Source organism: Dermacentor variabilis, chromosome 3 (assembly GCF_050947875.1).
Source record: "Dermacentor variabilis isolate Ectoservices chromosome 3, ASM5094787v1, whole genome shotgun sequence".
NCBI lineage: Eukaryota > Metazoa > Arthropoda > Arachnida > Ixodida > Ixodidae > Dermacentor > Dermacentor variabilis.
The window spans coordinates 185,389,260-185,412,950 of record NC_134570.1 but is presented as its reverse complement, the minus strand read 5'-3'; the positions used below and the strand labels follow the sequence as shown (position 1 = coordinate 185,412,950).

General features: G+C 47.6%; 1 long non-coding RNA gene across 1 annotated transcript in view; it reads right to left on the bottom strand.

The window, feature by feature from the left end:
- The window catches only part of LOC142574362 (uncharacterized), a 69,044-nt gene extending 52,527 nt beyond the window's left edge, over positions 1 to 16,517 (bottom strand). The window contains exon 1 of the long non-coding RNA XR_012826513.1: positions 16,477 to 16,517. This is a non-coding gene — a long non-coding RNA (uncharacterized LOC142574362). The remainder of the gene's footprint in view (positions 1 to 16,476) is intronic.
- Between the last annotated feature and the right edge of the window lie 7,174 nt (positions 16,518 to 23,691).

Below are 23,691 nucleotides of genomic sequence, written 5' to 3'. Positions count from 1 at the left end.
GGCCGTGAACCTTGGGTTAATTTTCGGGGAGGTTAGCGTGATAGCACTAACGAGATCGAAAGCTTTTGCTATCTGCAAAAGCAATCGCGGAAACCGCACTCACTGAGGTGGGCGGCTGTTCAAAACCACTGAAAGCGGAGATCGAAAATACCGTCACGTCGGAACCACAGGAGCTTAGAACCGCGCCGGCACAGGTCCCGCTAGTGGCAGCAGCCGAGTTACTGGAAGAGCAGTCGCCAAATTTGCTTGTGGCACCTACGTCGGAAGGCCTGCGGCGGCTGTTAGACATAGTCAGTTTAGCTTGGAAGTACGAGCAAAACAAGGACTATAGCCTGCGAAACATCCGAAGCCACCTAAATGAAGGTGTTGCACGGAAAACGTGAATTTTTCTGAGAGGCGGCCTACTGTGCCCGAAGTATGTAGATCGCAGGGGTGTCACCTTTGACCAGTAGGCGGTGCGTCAGGCTTATCGACAGGATATTTTGCCCTTGCCGCATGGAATCTCTCTGGTTGGTCACCTGTCAAGAAAACTAAGCATCGACTATTACAGCAGTGTTATTGGCAACGTTGTTTTCGCGACGAAGAGCAGTTTGTAAGAATTTGCGACCCATGTGAGCGCGCGGCGAATTTGGGCGAAGAGGCAAGCGCGCCGAGGAAGCTAGTGACGATCATCACTGCACCTTTTCGCCGGCTCGTAATCGACACAGTACGCCCACTTCTAGTAAAGGCCTCGAGATACCTCCATATCCTGACGGCGATTTGGCCCGCCACTGAATTCCCAGAAGCGTTCCCACTTAAACAACTTAGTTCGGTTCAAATAGTTAATGCGTTCCTCTCGCTATTCCCGCATGTTAGTTTTCCCGTACAGTCTGCCTAAGGCACCGTCTTTACTAGTGACCTAACGATGGGGTTTTTAGAAGGATCTGGGCTAAGATTTATTCAAAGCTCAGAGTACCATCCGCCGTAAAACTCCATAGAGAAGCTACACTTTATATGAAGGGCGCGTTAAGGGTCTAATGCTTCGAAAGGACGACAGACCGAGAGATGTGCTTGCCTGCTACCGTGTTCCCGTTGAGGACTGCGCCGCATAAAGCAGCCGGTCCTTTTCTAGCAGAGCTTGTATACAACCACTAGCTGAGATCGCCGCTGCGTACGCTGCGCGAATCAAAGGAAGGGCGCGGGAAAGACCCAGTTGTCGTAGAATACGAACTTAAACTACCAGAGCGCATAAGGAAGGCGAAGAAGTTGTCAGAAGATGTCATGTCTGAAGCACAGCATAGGTCCAAGATGTATTACGACAGGACAGCCAGGACCCGTTGATTTGAAGTCGGCACTAAGGTAATGATTCTGCGACCGCTGCAGAAAAACAAGCTCGATGTGCAGTGGGATGCTCTTCGTTCCAGAAAACGACGTTCAGAAACTGTCTGACATGAACAACGTTATTAGCTTGCCTAGAAAGCGGAAGACACGAGACTTTTCAGTGTGACCTGTTCAAACCTTAAAGGGAACGGGAAGAAGTTTGCATGATGGTAAACGTTCCCCAACAGATTCCGGTAGAGCTTCCAGGGCTCACGTCAGTCAGTAATGGAGTGATTAGGGATCAACTAATTATGGAACTAGTCTCTAAAGCCCAGCGGGAGCATGAGCACATGACGGAGTTTCAGGAAATCCTGCAATAGTTTCGTGACTAATTAGTAGATAATCCAAGGAGGAAAATGGTTCTTACACCCTTCCTCGAGCTAACTTTTTTCGGAGCCTTTACGTTTAAAGGGATATCGAGTGTCCACGTGAGGTTCTGGATGCAGTGCTGAAAAAAATATGTTGACTCCAGTTGCGATCGAGCATTGCGTCAGCGACTACACCTCACCTTTGATCTTAGCTAAGGTGCCGGGCAAGGATCTGCGTCCTTACGTAGATTACCGCAGGCTTAACGCAAGCACCAAAGGTTAGACTTATCCTAAACCAAGCATCGAAGAGGGCACCGAGAAAGTTAGTAGCGGCTGAATAATTCTACCCTGTAGCTAGTTTGAGGCTTCTGGTAGGTTCTTCTGACAGAGCAGGCTAGTAAATATCCCGCCTTCATATCTCCGTTGCGAACGTTCCGCCCTAAGATCCAAAACTTCGGTTTGGAAATAGCACAGTAATTTTTCCCAAGCCTTGCTGACAATGTGTTGCGACGAAAATAGTTCGCCTTGCCTTGGTTAGAAGATGTCATCTATCTCGGTCATGTAATTGTACAGGGCTGCCGCCAGCTTTCTTAGCTAAAGGTGGCTGCAGTAACAGATTTTCCGCAGCCTTGCACAAATACGGATGTCTGATCTTTTTTACGAGATCTTCAGGTGCTATCAGCGGTACACACCTGGTTATTCTGAACTAGCTCATGTTGATGCTCTTCGTAAAACTGGGCCACTGAGGGTCCTCTCGGCCGAAAAGAAGCAATCCTCTTTCAGTGCCATGAAGAACGCGCTGACGGGTCAGCCCATGCTAAGATCGCCGAACTACAAGATGGGCATTGTAGTTCAATGCTATGCGAACGAGTGAGTCATGGGCGTCGTGCTATGCTAAAAGCAGAGAACGAGGAGGAACAACCGATATTTACGCAAGTCGAAAACTCACTAATCAAGAACACCGTACAACGCTCCTGAGAAAGTGTGCGCGTGTCTAGTAGGGGGTGGTGAAAAATTCTCTTGCTATCTTGCGCGCTAGATGTTCTCCGTTGAAAAGGATCATTGTCCTCTTAAGTGGTTGCAGGCAAAGTCTTCGAAACATGGCCATCTCCTGCGTGGAAGTCCCGCTTTGCAGAAATATTTTTGAGACACTCTTTAAAACGCGCACTGTCAATGGCAATGCCGATGGTTTGAGTCGAAGCCCCTGGCTCTAGAATAAGCCTCAGACATTTCCCAAATTTAGCATTTTTGTTCGTTCTTCATTACGTAGGGATTGGAAGGGCCCTATTTTGGTTTGTGAAGTTGCGTTGAGTCATGTCTTGTGAAGCGCATAACAAATCGATGTTTGTATTTAGTTCTGCTGTATGTTCTGTAAAACTGAAACATTTCAGAGAGAAAAGTTCAGCAAAAGCTCAGCAAAAAGTTGTCTCACGCTTGCTGACTGAGCGGCTGAGTCTCGGTGTAGTTCTGCAGAAGCGTGCTCTGAACTGGAAACTGGTAAAGAGATTTCTGAGGCCACTAAGACCCGGACCGTGACGCTGAGCGACGTGGTAAAACGCCCACAGTACTTCGTGCTCCAGAGAGCGGTGTGGCAACCGACTAAGACTACAAGCACCAACCCGCGACATCCCTCAGGCCAGCGGATGTCGCCCACTGCCCATCGGTATCTGCATCAGCGGCAGGGCAGTCTGTTACGGTTGACGTTGCGCGGCAATGAATGAAGCGTACGCCAAACGCGCTGAAACACGACGAGCCTAATCGTCATGCTTGTGAGCATTAAAATACTTGTCTGTCGGATGTTTGCGACGGGGGTTATGCACCCGTGCGAATCCTACTCTCCTCTCTCCTACGTTCCCCACCTCTACGTCATAGTGTGCTTTATATCCCTGTTCATCTGCGTGGACTGACGCGACGTTACATACGCTCATCACTACTACGCCAAGGAGCGGTTTCTCTCCGTAGTCCTTTGTGTGGGCTCACTCGACCTGACCTGACAAGGCCCTTTGCCATGGGGGAATAGAGCATGAGGTTACCCGAATGGCAGATGATACAAGAAAACCAGCGAGTCGCCACGTGGAGACACATCTTTTGCGCTGTATGCAAGAGCAGGCACGCCGAACGTTTCTGTACTTTTTTTTTGTCTCGGAGAGCAGTGCTCACCCGTAATTACGTATTAAACATCTGTTATTGTTATTACATCAGCGCCTCTTACCTGGCAAACCCAACACGATGCTCAACCTTGTTCGAGCTCCAAGTAGACGCTGTTGAAGATTGCAGACATTTGACCCCATTAACAAATGGTGGCAGCCCTAAAAACGAGCAGATCAGATTTTTCACGATCGCCGACTGTGTTCCCCGCTATCTTTGTTGTTTCAGTGTCGTTTGCTGTTGTGGGCACAGGTTCGCCCAATAAAACTTAGTTTTGTCATTCACAGTTCTGCTGCTGTTTTCTTCATGACTATTATGGGAAAATATGATTTTATATATATATGTCTCTCCACATAGGGTGCCAAAGCTAACTGCACCAAGATTTAAAATGTGCAAATGCGATGTAGCTGGATTGCACCATGGCAATGATTTTTTCCATCACTTAGTAATACTCAGAATATGTTTTGCATTCCGCCTAATCATATAAACATCCTAATTAATTATTAGGCTTCTCAAAAAAGTGTCAATGGGGAAATGGAAAAGCAACATGGGAAACTGCCGATGCAGCTTTCTGTTGCTCAATACATGTCGGTTAAAGTACCTTTCCTAAAGCAAACATTCCTGCGAATACGCGCGAACTTGCCACGTGTCTGGCCGCTCGAGACACTTTGCGTTGATAAGTAAATAAGCGATGCTACAGAAACGCGGCTGGTGTGTGGATACCTGCTCCCCCTAAAGAATACTTTTTTTTTTTTGCTGTAGCAATTTTATGGGCACTCCAGGCGCATTTTTGTACTTTTCATTGCTGTCGACGTCGCTGTGATGTTCCGGTTAGATTACAAGGGCGATAGCTCCGTCGCCGCGCGCCATATGCTGTAGGTGCGGGTGAAAGCGTGCGGAGGTGAGCTGACGCTGGCGGCTCAATCTTGCGCACTGGGGAAGAAGCGCGCCGTCTTCCGTGGTGCGAAGGGAAACGGGGGGAGGGGAGGGAGGGGAGCGTTCTACTTCGGCGGAAGGTGCGTATGCCGTGGGCGCAGGGCCTATGTCGAAAATGGTCTGCGATGGGGACAGAGTGCGCTGAGTGCTGATAGCTTTGCGTGCCCTGTATTCTCGCCATTTCGCGTTGAAGTGACAAGCAGCACAAAATTTAATTCGCTCACTGCTGTTGCCACACTTCCTCACTGCCACTCCGGCGTTTTGACAAAGGGTTTCAGCGGTCACAAGTGAAAAGTTTTCATGTGTGATTTTACATGCATGACACCATGAAATAACGTAAGTTTGGCCTTATTGGAGTTCCATTGCTGCATCTAGCGCACAACACAAGGCAAGGACAGAGTGAAAAACGAATGAAGAGAGGCGCTAACTTCCAGCAGATTTATTTTCATACGCGTCTCATTGAAATGTATCGTGTTTTAGTAACAACCTGCGCAACCGCATTTGTAATATTTTGATGTCAAAACGATTATCAGTGAGTGTAAACCTACAAGTTTATGAGATGGTTAGGTTGCCCTTTTCCCCGAGTCGATCATAGCTTGACGTTAAGTTGAAGGAAAAAACCCGTCACAAAGGATAAAAGACAAGAAGAGAGGTGCACAGCACATTGACTGGACTATTAACTGAGCTTTATTAGACACGGCATTTATTAGGTGACGATTGCATTAGTAAAACCTCGGTGCGCTAACTTGAAAAACGAATTCGCATTTTTAGGTCAGTCAAGATAGATGCGATATCGTCTATTTTCATGCTCTGTGATTAGCGAGGCTGTTGCGCATGCTCTGCTGGCCTTCCTGGGACTACGCCTTTTCTAATAAAGCTCAGCTGATAGTCCAGTCATCGTAGTGCGAACCTATCTTGTCTTTTGTTCTTTGTGGCTGGTTTTTTTTTCCCTCAATTACGTACCGACTGTCCCGGATTTCAATCCGTTTGACGGTAAGATATTTTTTTTTGTTAGTTCAACTAATGGGGCGCTTACGAACACGTCCCTCAATTTAGCGGTGTTATCCGCTTCTGTTCTCTCTCGTGTTAATTTCGTGACACAGCTTAATTCTACGTAACCTTTCAGGTGCTGGGGTTTGCAGGTGTGGTTTCTGCAGTGCATGCTAATATGAACCGCATCGCCGTTTCGCATATTATGGCACGCTCCCCCAACCTGTCAGTCACACATCGTCTCGTCTGGCCGATGTACTTTATTCCAAAGGCTAAACGCAGCGCCTGCACGACATTGGTATGGCGATCAAAAAATAACCCCTCTCTGCTTAATCTGGCAACCGGTTTTCTCAGCTTTTCGGTAGCTGGCTTTGCACGGACTAATCGTCTCTTTCACACTGAAAACACGGCGGTATTGTTGGCGGTATTCCAAGTCTTCGTAAGCGCGTGCGAGACGTAATGCATGTTTGGTACCACTGCGCATTTTTCTTTCTTTTCCTGCTCCATTTGTGGCGCAACAGTCCGTGCGCTCACGCGGCCGTCTTTGAAAGTTTTTAGCAAATCTTCAGCTACTGATGTGATTACTGACTGTGAGTACTCGGCATTTTTCAGGCGCTCAGTTCGGGCGGCAAAACTATTTTGACACGTATGAATATAGGAAAAAAGAAGAGCGTTAAACAGAGATCGTTTCTCAATACCACTCTTTACGAACTTGGAATGGCCAGACAAACATGACAACAACAGCTTATTGGCCCCAGGCTGATATAAAAAGACACTTGCATGGTCTATCGCAACACACATTCGAATATCAAGGAATGTGAGATTTTAATTTTCAGGCATTTCGTGGGTGTTTAAAAGCGGATGAAGGCGCTTTTTCGAAACGTTAAGTAGCTGAGAAACATCGTAACAAAATCTGGTTCTATCTAAGAAGACATGATAGTCATCAATGTACCGGCGCAACTTTATGACAATTAAACTGAAAAGTTTAATTTCAACTTTTTGTTGACGCGGGCAAGGTACAAGTCACTTGAATGGGCGCTATTCATGAACCAAGGGAGTTTCTTTTTCTTCTTGAAGAAGAATGTTAGCGTTCCAGTCCAAAAATGTCACTCGCAATTCGGAAGACAGAACCTCCAGAAAAGCTTGCAATGGTACACAAAACGGGTTCACAAATTTCAATTCATCATCAGCCTCAATATTTGTTGAATGTAGAAGATCGGCTCATGTTGTGGTAAACAAAAATGCACGCCTTTGACGCACACTGAGAAAGTCTGTAATATATTATACGACTATTTTTGGAGATAACTGGTAACTTTCTCAAAATGCTTAGTCAAAAACGAATCGTCAATGTGCAGTAATGCTTCTGTGGTAAAAAAGTGCCAAAGCAGTTTTCTCGAGCAATCTGAGCGCCTCAAAAATACTGGGTACCCACCGTCGGTGATCAAAGAGTAGCTGAATGTTTGCTTAAAACTTGCAAACGTAGCCGCCTCACCGCAAAGACGGCAATGCACAAAATCAGTGAAAAAAAAACAAAGAAAATACGCAGTGATTCATTACATACATGATTTATCGCATCGACTTAAGATTGAGAACACAACGAACGTTATGGTCGTGTTTCAAGTGCCCAAATATGCATTTATAGTGTGCAAAGCCAGCTACTGAAAAGCTGAGAAAACTGTTTGCAAGATAGAGCACAGAGGGGCTTTGTTGACTGCAAAACTAACGTTGTCTATGTGCTGCCTTTAGCCTTAGGTAAAATCTACATTGGCCAGACGGGACGATGTGTGAATTCTTGGCTGCTCGAGCATGCCAACAATGTGCGAAACCGCGATGCGGGCCATCTTAGCCTCCAGTGCTGAAACTGCGGGTGCAAGCACTAGTACTCGAAATGCTGCGTAGTAGCAAGGAATGCCATGAAATTGACACGTAAAGTATTAGAAGTGGCAAACATGGCTGAATTGGGGGACATGTGCTTAGGTGTACCATCAGTTGATCTCATAGAAAGAATTAATTATCTTAACCTCAAGCCGTGGATGACCTGGCAAAAGAGAGGCAACCTAACCATGTCATCATATTGTAGGTTTTCCTTCTAGATGCAGTCTGCTGGTGAACACGGAGCTGGATAGTTCCCCTTGACGGTGCGGGGTCGGTGATCTGGCAGAGCGTGCTTCTTCTTTAGATAAAACATGTCTGAGAGGCCATAAAACGTGTAGTTATGTGACTCATTGTCTGGCCATCTCGCTCTTCCGTCCCGGCTACAACATGGTTTCGGATGAACAAATGCTACCAGCGGGCATCGACTACTCGTCATCCACAGTGGGAAGGATGACGACAGCAAGAAAACGCCGGCGTGTGACGCAACGTAATCTTTTGAATGAGCCAGATTTAAAAGAGTGCAACAAGACGGTGAGTCAGCCGACGATTTCGTAGCTTCGCTTCCCACGCTTTCCAAGAATTGCGACTACGACTCTCTACGAGAAGAGTTCGTGCGCGACCGCCTGGTAGTTAGAATAAAAGATAAGCACCTATCCGCAAGGCTACAACTCGACGGAGACCTCGCTCTTCAAAAGTCTCGAGAGCGTTCATCATCAACAAGCCGGGCTCCACAAGGAAGTGCCATCCGTGAACAAAGTTGCATCCGGTCCCCAAACTAGTTGGCGCATAGCGGGAAGTTTACATTTTCACGGGTATGGGCGCTGGGGCCCGAACAGCTTTCCGAACCCCGCATATATATATATATATATACATATATATATATATATATATATATATATATATATATATATATATATATATATATATATATATATATATATATATATATATAGTAGGCAAACAGGGGTTCTTCAGGCTACCTTTCAAACGTAAAGTACTTGAGTGATGCTACAAGGTAAACAGAACAAGTATTTAATTTCAACAGTTTCGATCGGTGGACCGAGTTTCATCAGGGTTTACAAAAAAAAAAGATGGCAGTTCGGCCCTGGTATTGAAGACACCAGACCGGGTGCCCGGTCGTTCTCAGATACATCAAACCGAGAGGAACAGTTGTGACAGTGATGGATTTTGGCGCTTTGGCAGATTTACAGCTGCCTTTGGCAGCTATGCAGGGCAAGAGGAAGGCGGCCGTTTCTACCTACTACCCAAAATTCACAAAATAAACAATCCCGGTCGGCCTATCGTTTCCAGTAATGGAACAGTGACTGAGAAAATATCCAGCTTTATTGACTGTCTCATTAAGTACATCCCATCTTCATTCCCCTCGTACATTAGAGACACGAATGACTTCCTTTGGGAGGTATCAAACTTGACGGTACCGGCCGGGGGTTACTTGGTCACTATGGATGTCGCATCTTTGTACACGAACATACCTCACGCAGAGGGCATAGCTTCCGCAGTTTCAGCTAACGCGGGCTCCAGCCAACCTAGACAATTAGATAAAGATACAGTTGAGACTCTTCTAAATCTAGTACTGAAATATAATCAGTTTGAGTTCGAGGACAAGCATTATTTGCAAATCAGCGAAACCGCCATGGGAACGAAGATGGCGCCAAATTATGCAAATATCTTTATGACATCTATAGAAATACCCTTCCTCGCAAACTCGGTCGTAAAACCAATATTTTATAAGCGGTTCCTGGATGACATTTTCTTTGTGTGGGCCAACAATGAACAAAGTCTCTTAGACTTCATTTCCAAGTTCAATTCTCTGCACCCGTCAATCTGCTTTAGGCACAACTTCTCCCAAGATAGTATTCACTTCCTCGACGTCACTCTGTCACTGAGTGGCGGTCGCATTTCCACGTCCTCTTTACAAAAAGCCGACAGACCGTCAGCAATATCTGCATTTTTATAGTAGCTACCCCCATCACTGCAAAGCAGGCATTCCCTACTCCCAGGCCCACTGATACAGAAGAGTCTGTTCCGAATTTGCGCAATATGAGCGACACGCGGAGGAACTGAAATCTGCTCTCATACGCCAAAAATATCCACCAAAAATAGTAGACGATGCCATTGAACGCGCCCGCAGCTTAGATCGAGCACATATAATGGGAGAAAGGGTTAGCAATACCAATACACAATCAGATCCGAACTTGGTCCTCACATACACTACCGGTGCTCCGCGGGTCAATGCCATTCTCACCCGCCATTTCAATATCATGAAACAGAGCATTCGACTCGCTACTATCTTCAAGCAGCCGCCTCGGGTTGTGTATAGAAGAAAGAAAAATTTAAGGCATTTGTTAGGCAGGGCGAGGACAGAGAAGTCAAACACGCCCAAGGGCTGTCAACCATGTGAGAAACCTCGTTGCAAGGTATGCCGTCACATGACAACAGCAGACACGCCTGAAGCATCGAAGTCGTCCTTCGTATATAAAATTAATGAGAATCTTGACTGTGATTCCAGTAACGTCATGTACAAAATTCGATGCGAGGTGTGTAAGCAGGAATATATCGGACAAACAGAAACCCCTTTCCGCCTGCGGTTCAACAATCACCGCGCGCATGTGAAAAGTCTCCCGAATTTACCCTTCTCCAGGCACGTTCGGCTACCAGATCACTCCTTTGAACGCGTGAGCGTTGTGCTCTTGCAATCTGGTTTCCAACACACCCGTGCACGCGAGCAGAGAGAATCTTTTTTTCATCCATAAATTAGGAACGTACACTAAAAGAATTAATGAGAGTCCGGGGCGGCTGACGTGCCTCCGGGATATGCCGTGAAAGTGCATAGGAAACGCGAATACATGTTCTGTACTCTAAAATTGAGATGCTGGCTAATAACTGCTTGCTCATGCCTCCGCATGCGCCTCAAGGGGGCGAGCGGAAAACCAATAAATTCAGTTTTCTGGACCCTGCCACCGAAGTGGTCATTCTGAGTGACCTATCGCCTACTTGAAATACGCACGAGCTGACTTGATGTCAGTTGCCTGTTAAACATTCAAAAACTGGACCACAAGGAGGCTATTTAACTCGCCCCCCTAAATCTAAGCCCAAGGGCGCACTTGCTTTGCGAATCCCACGCATATATTCCTTTTGGAACTATATATTTTTTTCGCACCGTAGCTGGAATACAGAGTTGCCTTGTATATGTTTACTGTGACACTGTGTACCTTTCCACAAGTTGCCGCTCTTCTGTCTTCCTTCTGGGCTCCTTCTTTATTGTGCCCCCCGTTACCCGATTAAACTTGCCCTCTCTCCCGCTACAATGGCAGCACACGCACTGGGGCTGCGGAGCGACCGTTTTTCCCCCCTTGTCTCGGGTGCACGGGAACCTAGCTGCCGCAACTTCCCGCCCCCCTCACTCTCCGACTTACGTCTCCCTCCTCCTGCGCGCGTTTTTCTTTTTCTTTCCTTTTCTTTCTTTCTGTTTTCTTTTTTTCCTCAGTGACCTCCTTGCTCCACATACATGTGATTCCGCCTTCCTCTTGCCCTGCATAGCTGCCACAGGCAGCTGTAAATCTGCCAAAGCGCCAAAATCAATCACTGTCACAACTGTTCCTCTCGGGTTGATGTATCTGAGAACGACCGGGCACCGGGCCTGGTGTCTTCACTACCAGGGCCGAAGTGCCATTTTTTTTGTAAACCCTGATGAAGATCGGTCCACCGATCGAAACTGTTGAAATGAAATACTTGTTCTCTTACCTTGTAGCACCACTCAATTTCTTTACGTATATATACATACATATATATATATATATATATATATATATATATATATATATATATATATATATATATATATAATAATAATATTTGGGGTTTTACGTGCCAAAACCACTTTCTGATTATGAGGCACGCCGTAGTGGAGGACTCCGGAAATTTTGACCACCTGGGGTTCTTTAACGTGCACCTAAATCTAAGCACACGGGTGTTTTCGCATTTCGCCCCCATCGAAATGCGGCCGCCGTGGCCGGGATTCGATCCCGCGACCTCGTGCTCAGCAGCCCAACACCATAGCCACTGAGCAACCACGGCGGGTTATATATATATATATATATATATATATATATATGGAATCGGCGGTGGGTAAAGTCAAAACAAAATACACTATACTTATGGGCGACTTCAATGCCAAGATAGGGAAGAAGCAGGCTGGAGACAAGGCAGGGGGGGAATATAGCATAGGCACTAGGAATAGCTGGGGAGAGTTATTAGTAGAGTTTGCAAAACAGCATGATATGCGGATAATGAATACCTTCTTTCGCACGCGGGATAGCCGAAAGTGGACGTGGAAGAGCCCGAACGGCGAGACTAGAAATGAAATAGACTTCATACACTGCGCTAACCCTGGCATCATACAAGATGTGGACGTGTTCAGCAAGGTGCGCGGCAGTGACCATAGGATGGTAAGAACTCGAATTAGCCTAGACTTGAGGAGGGGACAGAAGAAACCGGTACATAAGAAGCCGATCAATGAGTTAGTGGTAAGAGGGAAAATAAAGGAATTCCGGATCAAGCTACAGAACAGGTATTCGGCTTTAACTCAGGAAGAGGACCTTAGTGTTGAAGCAATGAATGACAACCTTGTGGGGATCATTAAGAAGTGTGCAATAGAAGTCGGTGGTAACTCCCTTAGACAGGATACCAGTAAGCTATCGCAGGAGACGAAAGATCTGATCAAGATACGCCAATGTATGAAAGCCTCTAACCCTACAGCTAAAATATAACTGGCACAACTTCCGAAGTTAATCAGCAAGTGTAAGATAGCTGACATAAGGAAGTATAGTATGGATAGAATTGAACATGCTCTCAAGAACGGAGGAAGCCTAAAAGCAGTGAAGAAGAAACTAGGAATTGGCAAGAATCAGATGTATGCGTTAAGAGACAAGCCGGCAATATCATTACTAATATGGATGAGATAGTTCAAGTGGCTGAGGAGTTCTATAGAGATTTGTACAGTACCAGTGCCACCGACGACGATAATGGAAGAGAGAATAGCCTTGAGAAATTCGAAATCGCACAGGTAACGCCGGAATTATTGAAGAAAGCCTTGGGACCTATGCAAAGGGGGAAGGCAGCTGGGGAGGATCAGGTAACAGCAGATTTGTTGAAGGATGGTGGACAGATTGTTCTAGAGAAACTGGTCACCCTGTATACGCAATGCCTCATCACTTCGAGCGTACCGGAATCCCGGAAAAACGCTAACATAATCCTAATCCATAAGAAAGGGGACGCCAAAGACTTGAAAAATTATAGACCGATCAGCTTACTGTCCGTTGCCTACAAAGCATTTACTAAGGTAATTGCAAATAGAATCAGGAACACCTTAGACTTCCATCAACCAGGCAGCCAGGCAGTATTCCGTAAAGGCTACTCAACAATAGACCATATTCACACTATCAATCACGTGATAGAAAAATGTGCGGAATATAACCAACCTTTATATATAGCTTTCATTTATTACGAGAAAGCGTTTGATTCAGTCGAAACCTCAGCAATCATGGAGGCATTGCGGAATCAGGGTGTTAGACGAGCCGTATGTAAAGATACTGAAAGATATCTATAGCGGCTCCACAGCCACCGTAGGCCTCAATAAAGAAAGTAACAGAATCCCAATAAAGAAAGGCGTCAGGCAGGGAGATACCATCTCTCTAATGCTATTCACAGCGTGTTTACAGGAGGTATTCAGAGACCTGGATTGGGAAGAATAGGGGATAAGAGCTAATGGAGAATACCTTAGTAATTTACGATTCGCGGATGATATTGCCTTGCTTAGTAACTCAGGGGACCAACTGCAATGCATGCTCACTGACCTGGAGAGGCAAAGCTGAAGGGTGGGTCTAAAAATTAATCTGCAGAAAACTAAAGCAATGTTTAACAGTCTCGGAAGAGAACAGCAATTTACGATAGGTAGTGAGGCACTGGAAGTGGTAAGGGAATACATCTACTTAGACCAGATAGTGACGGCGGATCCAGATCATGAGACTGAAATAATCAAAAGAATCAGAATGGGCTGGGGTGCGTTTGGCAGAGATTCTCAGATCATGAACAGCAGGTTGCCATTATCCCTCAAGAGAAAAATCTATAACAGCTGCGTCTTACCTGTACTCACCTACGGGGCAGAAACCTGGAGGCTTACGAAAAGGGTTCAACTTAAATTGAGGACGACGCAACGAGCAATGGAAAGAAGAATGATAGGTGTAACGTTAAGGGATAAGAAAAGAGCAGATTGAGTTAGGGAACAAACACGAGTTAATGATATCTTAGTTGAAGTCGAGAAAAAGAAATGGGCATGGGCAGGACACGTAATGAGGAGGGATGATAACCGATGGTCATTAAGAGGTACGGAATGGATTCCAAGGGAAGGGAAGCGTAGCAGAGGGCGGCAGAAAGTTAGGTAGGCGGATAAGATTAGGAAGTTTTCAGGGACAACATGGCCACAATTAATACATGACAGGGGTAGTTGGAGAAGTACGGGAGAGGCCTTTGCCCTGCAGTGGGCGTAACCAGATATATATACGCGTTCCACTTGAAGGAACTTAGTGTGACCTCGAAGAAGTGTTCACGGACGTGGTGACAAGACTTCATGGTAGGAGGCAGTTCAGTTTCACAGTCTGAGCCTTCTCTTAACACCAAGCATTTGTTGCCTCGCGGTGGTGTAATCTCCCTTCGTGGAATTGTCATATACTTGGTTATCAGTAATACTGCTTCGCCTTTCCGGAGAAACTTCAGCCGCTCCTCTCTCTCTATGTTTTAGTGCGAGTCCGAGTATAGGCGCTGCTGCGCATGACTGCTGTTGATTCTAACTTTGAGTGCATCTGGCTTGGCCTCATTTCGGTTAGTGAGTGAATTATACAGTGACCCAACTATAATGCACCATGTTTTTAAAAAAAGAGCAATTGCGTTACTCGAAGCAAACGTAGTCCATATTGTTTCCAGCACAGTGGAGTAACTGGCATTAAGTTTTTTAGTTAATGAAATTTATTTTGTGTAATGTTCAGTTCACTCCAGGTGCTTTCATACTGCTTTGGTCACCATGCTGTCGGGTCGGCTACTCCCAGAAGCTTCTCTGTCGCTACTCAGGGCCTTATGAAATCCTCCGACAAGTTAACGACGTCAATTACGAGATGGTGCCGTTGCAGTTTCATCCATCCTCAAGTACGATGCATGTTGACGTCGTGCACGTTTCGCGGCTTAAGCCATACTACGCTCGCACTTCCTCGCCTACCAAGCGCCGAGACCGCGCTTCACCACCCGAGGGTTCTATTACGGAAGGCTAAAAAAGAGAGATGAAGAAGATCGCGAGACGCTGGCCGCTGTGTGTTGTTACTAGTCAACCCTCTTAGACCTAGTGAGCCTGCTTGCACATACATTGTAAATACAGTCTTATCCTCCCAACATCCTCGTAACAATATCACCTGTTGGCGAGCCGACTGAGCGCTGTGCACGTATAGCAGCCGTTGAAAAGCCTCCGGGGATGTGAGAATCTGCGTGTACTTTACAATACTGAACCGCCACGTTCTGAGAAATCAGCATCCTATTCCTACTCTGACTTCATCATGGGGCCAAAATCGTCTAAAAACTGGACGCTAACTTTCCAGTTTGACAAATTTATCTTTGTGTGGATTCTAGACAGCTCACCACGTTAATCTAACCTTTTGGGCGCTTATAGTTCGACTTCTTACAGTGGGGACGTGCGTCTGCTCCTAAACAAATCCAGAAACAGATGTCATTCCTTTTACAAGGCATCCACAAGGTTTCTCCGTCACATGGATCAAATCCTTATCTGGGGTTTGAACGAGCATGAGCACAATGACAGACTCAGAATTGTGCTTCAGCTACTTGTCAAGGCTTGTGTGACATTGAACTAGCCAATGCTTGTTTAATGTCCAGCGCCTTACGTTCTTTGTACACTGGCTAGACCAAGGTCGAATTCAACCCGATGAAAACAAGGTTAGAGTTAGACATAATTAGAAATGACTGATTGCGACACACCAAAGGACACAATCGTAGGCTTTAAAGACACCACGTGAGCACGACTTTGGAGAAATTCCTGGAAACCCGGAAGTAGAAAGCAGTAGTAAAAATTAAAATTAACTTAGAGGGTTTTCCGTGCCAAAACCATTTTCTGATTATGTGGCACGCCGTAGTGGAGGACTGCAGAAATTTTGACCACCTGTGGTTCTTTAACGTGCACCTAAATCTAAGTACACGGGTGTTTTCGCATTTCGCCTTCATCGAAATGCGGCCCCCGTAGCCGGGATTCGATCCCGCGACCTGGTGCTCAGCAGCCTAGCACCTTAGCTAAAGCAGTAGTAACGATGTCACTAATGATGTCACACAAGAGAAGGTAGCATGATGTTTGACCGGCTTATTAATGAAAAACAGTTGCCTCCGAGTTCTCTTTGTGCGTTGCGTTCGCTTAAAGTTAACCTAATGAACCGCAACGCCGATGTGCTAGTGTGTGATGACCCTAATATGGGACAAAGGTTCGTGTACTCAAGAGGTTCTGATGGTTCTCTTAGGCGGAGCCTCCGAGAACCCAATTGAGGACAAAGCTGTTCGTTTCGAACACACACGCACAAACGTTTAATGGAGCTAAAGAAGGCTTAAAATTAAATAGAAGAAAATAGCAAACATAAAAGAAACACTCAAATACACATCAAAACACATATTTGGGGCTAGTGCGGAGCTAAGTAGTGCGCGAGTCCGGGCTTGCCACGGCGGTAGGGACACACAACAGTCTCGACGCGGCAACGCGGCTACAAGCTGACGAAAGGAGTTGCGCCGGTCTCACCAAAGGTCGTGGTGTACGTTGGTTGACCGGGCGACCGGGGCTGGCCAGCTCTGGCTCGGAGAGGTAAACCAGGCGGCTTGGTGGCATGACCAGACGGCGGCGGCGTTTTGGCCGGGCAGCTGGGTGTAGAGCTCGGGCCCATAGCCTGAATGCTCTTGTCCTGCCCACGGGCACAGAAGCTCGAACGCCGGCCTCGGGCAGCAGGTGGCACGACAGACGGGGGCGGCGTTCCGGCCGGGCAGCAGGCGTAGAACTCGGGCTCGTAGCCCGACTGTTCTCGTGGTGCCCACGGGCGCAGCTCACCGGCCTTGAGGAGCTGGCGGCACGCTCAGGTAGACGGGCGACGCACAGGAACAGGTTGGCAGGAGGCCCCGGTTGGGTGAAGTCCTGGTGGCTCGGGTCCGGAACCCGACGGCCCGTCTTCAACGCCCGCTCCGGTGGTTGACCTCCTCGTGCCGTCGCTTCCTGGGACTCTCCTGGCGTCTCCCCGGCGTCTCCTCTGCGTTTCCTTGCGTGTACTCCCTTCTGCCAGCGCTCCATGCTTTTTCTTCTTTCTGGCCGATTAGGCATTCTCGGATTGGCTGCCTGACGCCCCGTGGTCTTTTCCAATTTGTTGCTTTTCTTATTTTTGTTGTTTTTCATGCGCCGCGCGTTCTCGTGCCGGACGCTCTTCAGCGTCGTTGTTTTCCTTCTTCCAGCATGGAATCCGCCTCGGCGCGCGCACTCCTTGTCGTCTGCTCCTGACCGTCCCGATCACCGCACTATGTCGCGCCCCACACATCACATAGTGCCACTACGAGACGCCTGAGTCAATGATTAGGGTCGCCTACCATTTTTGTTTGTCGTGGCTGACGTGAAGTGTGCTATCCTGGCAGGGGACCTTTTACGCCACTTCGGGCTCCTTGTCGAAGTACGCCGTCGGCGTTTACAGGATCCCCTCTAACAAGCAGAAGCGCGCGAGAAGACATCTAAAAATCCGCCGGGCCCTACCCGCTTCACCGCAAGCCTCCGTGAGTTCTCCGAGCTGAGGCGACTGCCACAGATCAAAGGTGTCATGAAACACAAGGTCTGCGACCACATCGTTACCGCACGCCCACGCTGCCTTTTCCCCCAGAAGGCGTGAGTAGCACGACGGGAGTTCAACCACACGCTCGAGCTCGCCAATATAATAATATTTGGGGTTTTACGTGCCAAAACCACTTTCTGATTATGAGGCACGCCGTAGTGGAGGACTCCGGAAATTTTGACCACCTGGGGTTCTTTACCGTGCACCTAAATCTAAGCACACGGGTGTTTTGCATTGCGCCCCCATCGAAATGCGGCCGCCGTGGCCGGGATTCGATCCCACGACCTCGTGCTCAGCAGCCCAACACCATAGCCACTGAGCAACCACGGCGGGTGAGCTCGCCAATATCTGCCTGTCCGCTTGTATTTGGCTGTGTCCACTGCACTTGGTGCCGAAGTATGTACGAGAAGACTGGATGCCCTGCGGGGAATATCGAGTCCTCAACCGAGTAGCCGTGCCTGACCATTACCCCGTATCTCGCATTCATGATGTCACAGCGCGCCTACATGAAGCGACAATTTTTTAAAAAATTGACCTTGTTCGAGCTTGCCATCAAATTGTCGTCGGTCTAGAAGACATCCTGAAGACGGCGATAACAATATCCTTCCGCCTGTTCGAGTTCGTCAGTATGGCGTTCGGTCTAAGAAACTCCAGGGCAGACGTTCCAGCGCTTTAACATCGGCGTTTTGCTCGGCCTCGACTTCTGTTGCGCACACCTTAACGACCTACTCATCGGAAGCAGTTCACCGAATGAGCATGAGGCGCATCCGCGATTCATATTTCAGCCCCTTGATGAGCATGGAATATTGGTGAAGACGCACAAGTCAGAGTTTAGAGCACACAAGCTGATCTTTCTTGGCCATGTTATCTCGAACTTGGGTATTCAACCTATCCAGACAAAGTTATAAATGACGAGAAGTTCCGACGACCGGACACCAAACGTTAGCTCCGCGAGTTCCTGAGTTTCGTGAACTACTACCACTGTTTCGTACGTCAGTGTGCGGCCATTGCACAGCCTTTCTACCTCCTGCAGTCGACACACGAAAGTACTACTAGCAAGCTCCCCTGGACCGAGAACGCTCAAGCGGTGTTTCAGGCCATCAAACGACACCGTGCCAATGCCACACTCCTCGCCTTATCGTGACCTGGAGTTCCGCAGCCCGCCATGGAAGCTGTGGATGCCGTTCTTCAGCAGCTGAGCAAATGACTGGTCACCAAATGCTTTCTTTTCCCGGAAATTGACACCTACCAAGAAGCGCTACAGAACTTTCAGGCGCGAACTGTTGGTCGTAACGCTGTAATACGACACTTTCGTCGCTACTTCGAAGGGACTGAATACTTTGTCATCATGGACCAAAAGCCCCTCAGGTACGCTGTATGATCCCACAGTTCTCAGGGTGGCACCCACATTGCCCCTGAGCTTCGGCAAGTGTACATATCGCTATTCACCACGGACTTTTGCCACATCAGGGGAGCCGGCAACGCTGTCACCGATGCTCTGTCGCACCGCCCAGTCAGCGCCGTCACCTGCCTCTCAGAAATTAACCTAAAGGAAGTGGCGGCTGCTCCGCACGAAGATGACGAATTGCGCCACCTACTGGGAGCATCGACGTCACTCTACCTGCAGTGGTTCCCTTTACCAGGAACAGGAGATGTTTGTTGCTACACGTCTACGTCTACCAGTAAGCCTCGACCATTATGGCCCGCTTACCTCCGTCGTGAAGTATTGGCATCGCTATACGAGCTTTCACACCCAGGAATGCAGGCTATCCAAAAGCTTTTCACGGCACATTTTGTATGACCTGGCATCAACTGCGACGCCCGACAGTGGACTCGTGAGTGCCTTGGATGCCAGCGCTTGTAGGTTCAGCGCCACACTGTGACCGAATTGGATACATTTCCAGGGCCAGATGCTCGATTCGGCCACATGCACGTGGATATCTTTTATATCCACGTGCATATATCGTATGTTTGCCAAGGCCAAACATACGTGCTGACTTTTGTTGACCGCTCCCCGCGGAGAGTGGAGGCTGCTGTGATTCCATATATCGCAGCTAAAACTCTTGCCCATGCTTTCGTTAGCCACTGGCTATGCTGCTTGCTCCTGCCGTCTTTATTCACAAGGAACAGATGAAACAATCTTGAGTCCGCATGATTCTCCAGTCTGACAAAGTACATCGGTATTTCTCTCATCAAGACTACAGCCTACCTCCCGGTGACCAATGGAATGTTTGAGTGATTTCACCGGCAATTGAAAGCAGCACTCATGGCAAGTGAGCTCCACTCTTGGGTGCAAGCATCGGCCATCGTGCTCTTGGGCATACGCATGACATTCAAGAAGACACTGGCTGCAGCGCTGCGGAACTTGTTTACGGCATGAGGCTACGTGTGATCAGTTAATTCTTTGCGTGTGACCCACAACGAACCCACATTGCTTCCGGTGACTAGCCATTGCGCCTACGTGACATCATAAAGGAGCTCCGATGTACACCTCCGTAAAAACCAACAGAAAGGAGAACACCTGCGAGCAACGAGCTTGAGTCTCGCATTCACGTATCTCTGCGATACGATGCACTACGATGACCACTGCAAGCACCTCACGATGAATCATTCAGTCTTCTCCGCCATAGTCGGAAGACGCTTAACATCGTAGTGCGCGGCCGCCGTGGCGCGGTATCATTGGACCGAGTAAAACCGGCAAACATGGAAACCGACTAGTCCGCGGCACCTACATCCGCCGATTCGCCTGCAACCCGCATAGAAGCGCCCCATAACACGCCAGTGAAATACAAAACGATATAGAGGGTACTCCCTCATGTGACGCAGAGCTACCACACACGCAGTGGCAGGCGGACGAAGCCACGAAATCGCCTCGTTCTCTATCCGCCCTGCGTTTCATTTCGTTCGTGCTCACTGAAAAGGGGGGGAGGGGGGAGTGCTGAGGAAAACTTGGAATGCACCAGGAGTCTGCCGTGGCGCTGCCAGAGTAACCAGCGAGGCAAAAAGAAATGCCCGCCCGAGATGGCGCCAGCAGAAAGATTCAAGAGAGTTGTCATCGAGATACAGGGACGCACGTGTCAATTTGATCCGCGCAACTACCTACAATTGGTGACCGTGTTTGCCTGTTCGTTCTGCGCACGTACCAGGAGATGCAGCGTATAAAAATTAATATCCCTGCTTCGCACAACTGTCTATAAATTTGTTGTAGAAATCCATGGTTCGAGTTTCTGGCAAGTCTGCGACTTTTTCTCAACGAGTCAACAATGTCAAGCAAATATGAGGTCAAAGACATTTGAGTTTTCCGAAGCGATAGACTACACATGCACACGCGCCGTGGCTTTCCTCGACAGACCAGAATGAGGCCACCCCGTAAATCTCAATAGCATCATTTCCCGTTAGTTATTAGGGGTCGTAGCAGCGCGTCGCGATTGCCTGAATGACGACGTTTCAATTCATGTCTTTTTTGTTACTGGCTCACTGACTGGCTGACCGGCTCTTCTACAGCTAAAAAGCATGCCGCCAAAGGCTCTCTATGCTGTAGCTCTCACAACACCCTCCCACGCTTTTCTTTTTCTTTTCTTGTTTTTTTCCTCTTGGTCCTCTTGTTTCTTTCACCTCGTCTTCCCATTCTCCCACTCTTCCCCCTCGTCTTTGAAACCATTTCATTTCATTTTATAAAACCATACTTATAGACGTCAAGCAATAGAGATCATTTTCTTCACAGTCTCTTCCTTTACAGCCAGCCGCCACCGACAGCGACCGCACGTAAGTCGCTCTACTAACTCGTTAGAACTAACCGGCCGAGTCTGACGAGGCCGCCATTGACGAAGATAGGTCTTCCTATCAAAACGTTGGCCAGCATATTTGAGGCACCTTAGCCGTGTCTATAACCTTTATACTGCAGTGTACTTCTTCTTCAGCCCCATTCTTGACCAGACATGCAGTACCCTACGTGTTAGTCTAAAGTAAATTCGGGCAGCCGCGTTTAATATAGTTGTTGAGCCATAGGGTGTCTGACCTTTTAAATTCGTTTCTGGCAAGACAGCTCATATGGCGCTCACATGCTGAGAACTCTTATTTAAATCTATGGCGTGTGGTTGCCACTTGCTCGAAATTTAAGGCAAGAAGGGACTAGAGGCTACGTAAGCAAAATAAAGTGTGAAATTTGGCCGGTGCAACGTATTGCATGAGAACAATACGTGAAATCGTAAGATGCTGGACTTAAAAACGAACGCTTCGTCCGTTTACTTCGTATGTCCGGTGACTTGCTCTGTTACTCATTTGCTTTGATCCAAGAAAAAAATATTATAATACACCATCACTTTTCCATCTTCCATAAGGCCATCATTCTTTTCTTTTGTTAACCCTGGCCATTCTCGACGGCTATTCCCTTTTGCTGAATGACTAAGAGTGCCTGCAGACACGTAGCTATGTCGACCCTGCAGCCGAGATCGACATTAACGCATTTGTTGAACGAAAAGGGAAACTAAGGGACATGGCTTTTGTTAGCGACAATCATATGAAGCCATGCAACGATTAGAAGAAATTTATTATTTTATTCTAGTATTACAATAATAACCTAAAGGGGGAAAAAGTGGAAGAAAAAACGACTTACCGCTGGCTGAAGCCGAGCGCACCGTCTCCCGAATACGCGTGCGTGCCACTAATAATTGCGGTACGGTGCCGGCCCTTCCCACGTGGAGATTCTGGAGTATTTACGTATGCATTCATGATCAAGCCCTGGGACTATTAGCCAGCGATACTCATGGCGATGTTGAGCATTTCGTGCATTTTAGAGCGAAGCTTTCTTTGCATCTTCCTTCGACTTTCCCACTACCGCTGTGGGCTGCTGTGGCTGCTGCTGTCGCGCACATGGCGTCACACGGAGCAGGGTCGCTCAGATTGTGTATAGAGATGACCGGCGCGAGTGAGAGAGGAAAGGTGACAGGAGAAACTTGTTTTCACCCCACCGCGTTGAATGTGCACAATGCCCTCTAGAGCTACCTGGCCGTCGCCTAATTCGCCGCTTGACAGCTGTAATTATCCGTGACCCCCCTCAGAAGCATTACAGAAAGTACAGCGCTTCGCTTTCTACTAACGTGTGAGGACAGAGGGGACGCAGATAGAACTGTAGAGAGAAAAAGAGGAGAAGAAAGAGAGGAAGTGGAAGAGGCAGTTCCCGTACAATAAAGTGGGGGAGGTGACGTGAGAAGGCAAGGAAACGCCACAACTATACGAAGGGATTGCAGGGAAACAGGACAGGCTTAAGTTCAACGTAGGGTACAGTACGTTGCTGCTATTTCTAAAAGATAAACGCCATGCAAATATGCAACATGCGCAACTTACGCAGCGCGTGCAGAAGCAGAGCCGCGTTAATTAAAGCGTACCGCAGGGTCCAGGTGAAACTACGGAAGTGTTGGACAGTCAAATCAACACTTCTAGGCCCGCCGCATTAGCTTTAGGGCTATGGCATTGCTGGAGGTCGTGGATTTGATCCCAATCGCGGCAGCCGCATTTCGACGTCGACGAAACAGAAAACGCACGTGCACTTAGTTTTGGGACACGTTAAAGAACATCACGGATGTCAAAATTAATCCGGAGTCCCCCACTACGGCGTGCCTCATAATCCGAGTGTGGTTTTGACACGTACAACCCGAAACTCCAATTCAAGTTTAATACTTCTGCCACTATGTGATGTTCCACATGAGGCAATGACAACGCTCAACCCTCTCAGAGGTTATAAAATATGGCCCACAACAACGCCTCAAGCAAACAGCTCTCTTTGTGAGTTCTGTGTACTACGCAGACAAGCAGCAGTGGTGCACACGAGGTAACGTTTAACATCAACTCACCACTCTCGTGTGAGCCTAAACGTTGAATACATTAAGCTTTAGCCGTAAAGACCACCGCTAATTATGGTCAGTCAGAGCATCCAGCACGGAAAGCTTCGATTACATCGATTCCCACAGTGCGTGGTATCTGTATATTTTTTTTATTGCCACATCAGTAGTAGCTTGTATAAAAGAGACGCAACTAGCAATTTCACCTGGCTCTATGCTCTGTGTCTGCTGGTTCGAATTCCCAATTGCACGCATCGAAGCCTTCATTACTATAGCTTCAGATTACAATGATCTCACCTTTGCGGTGTC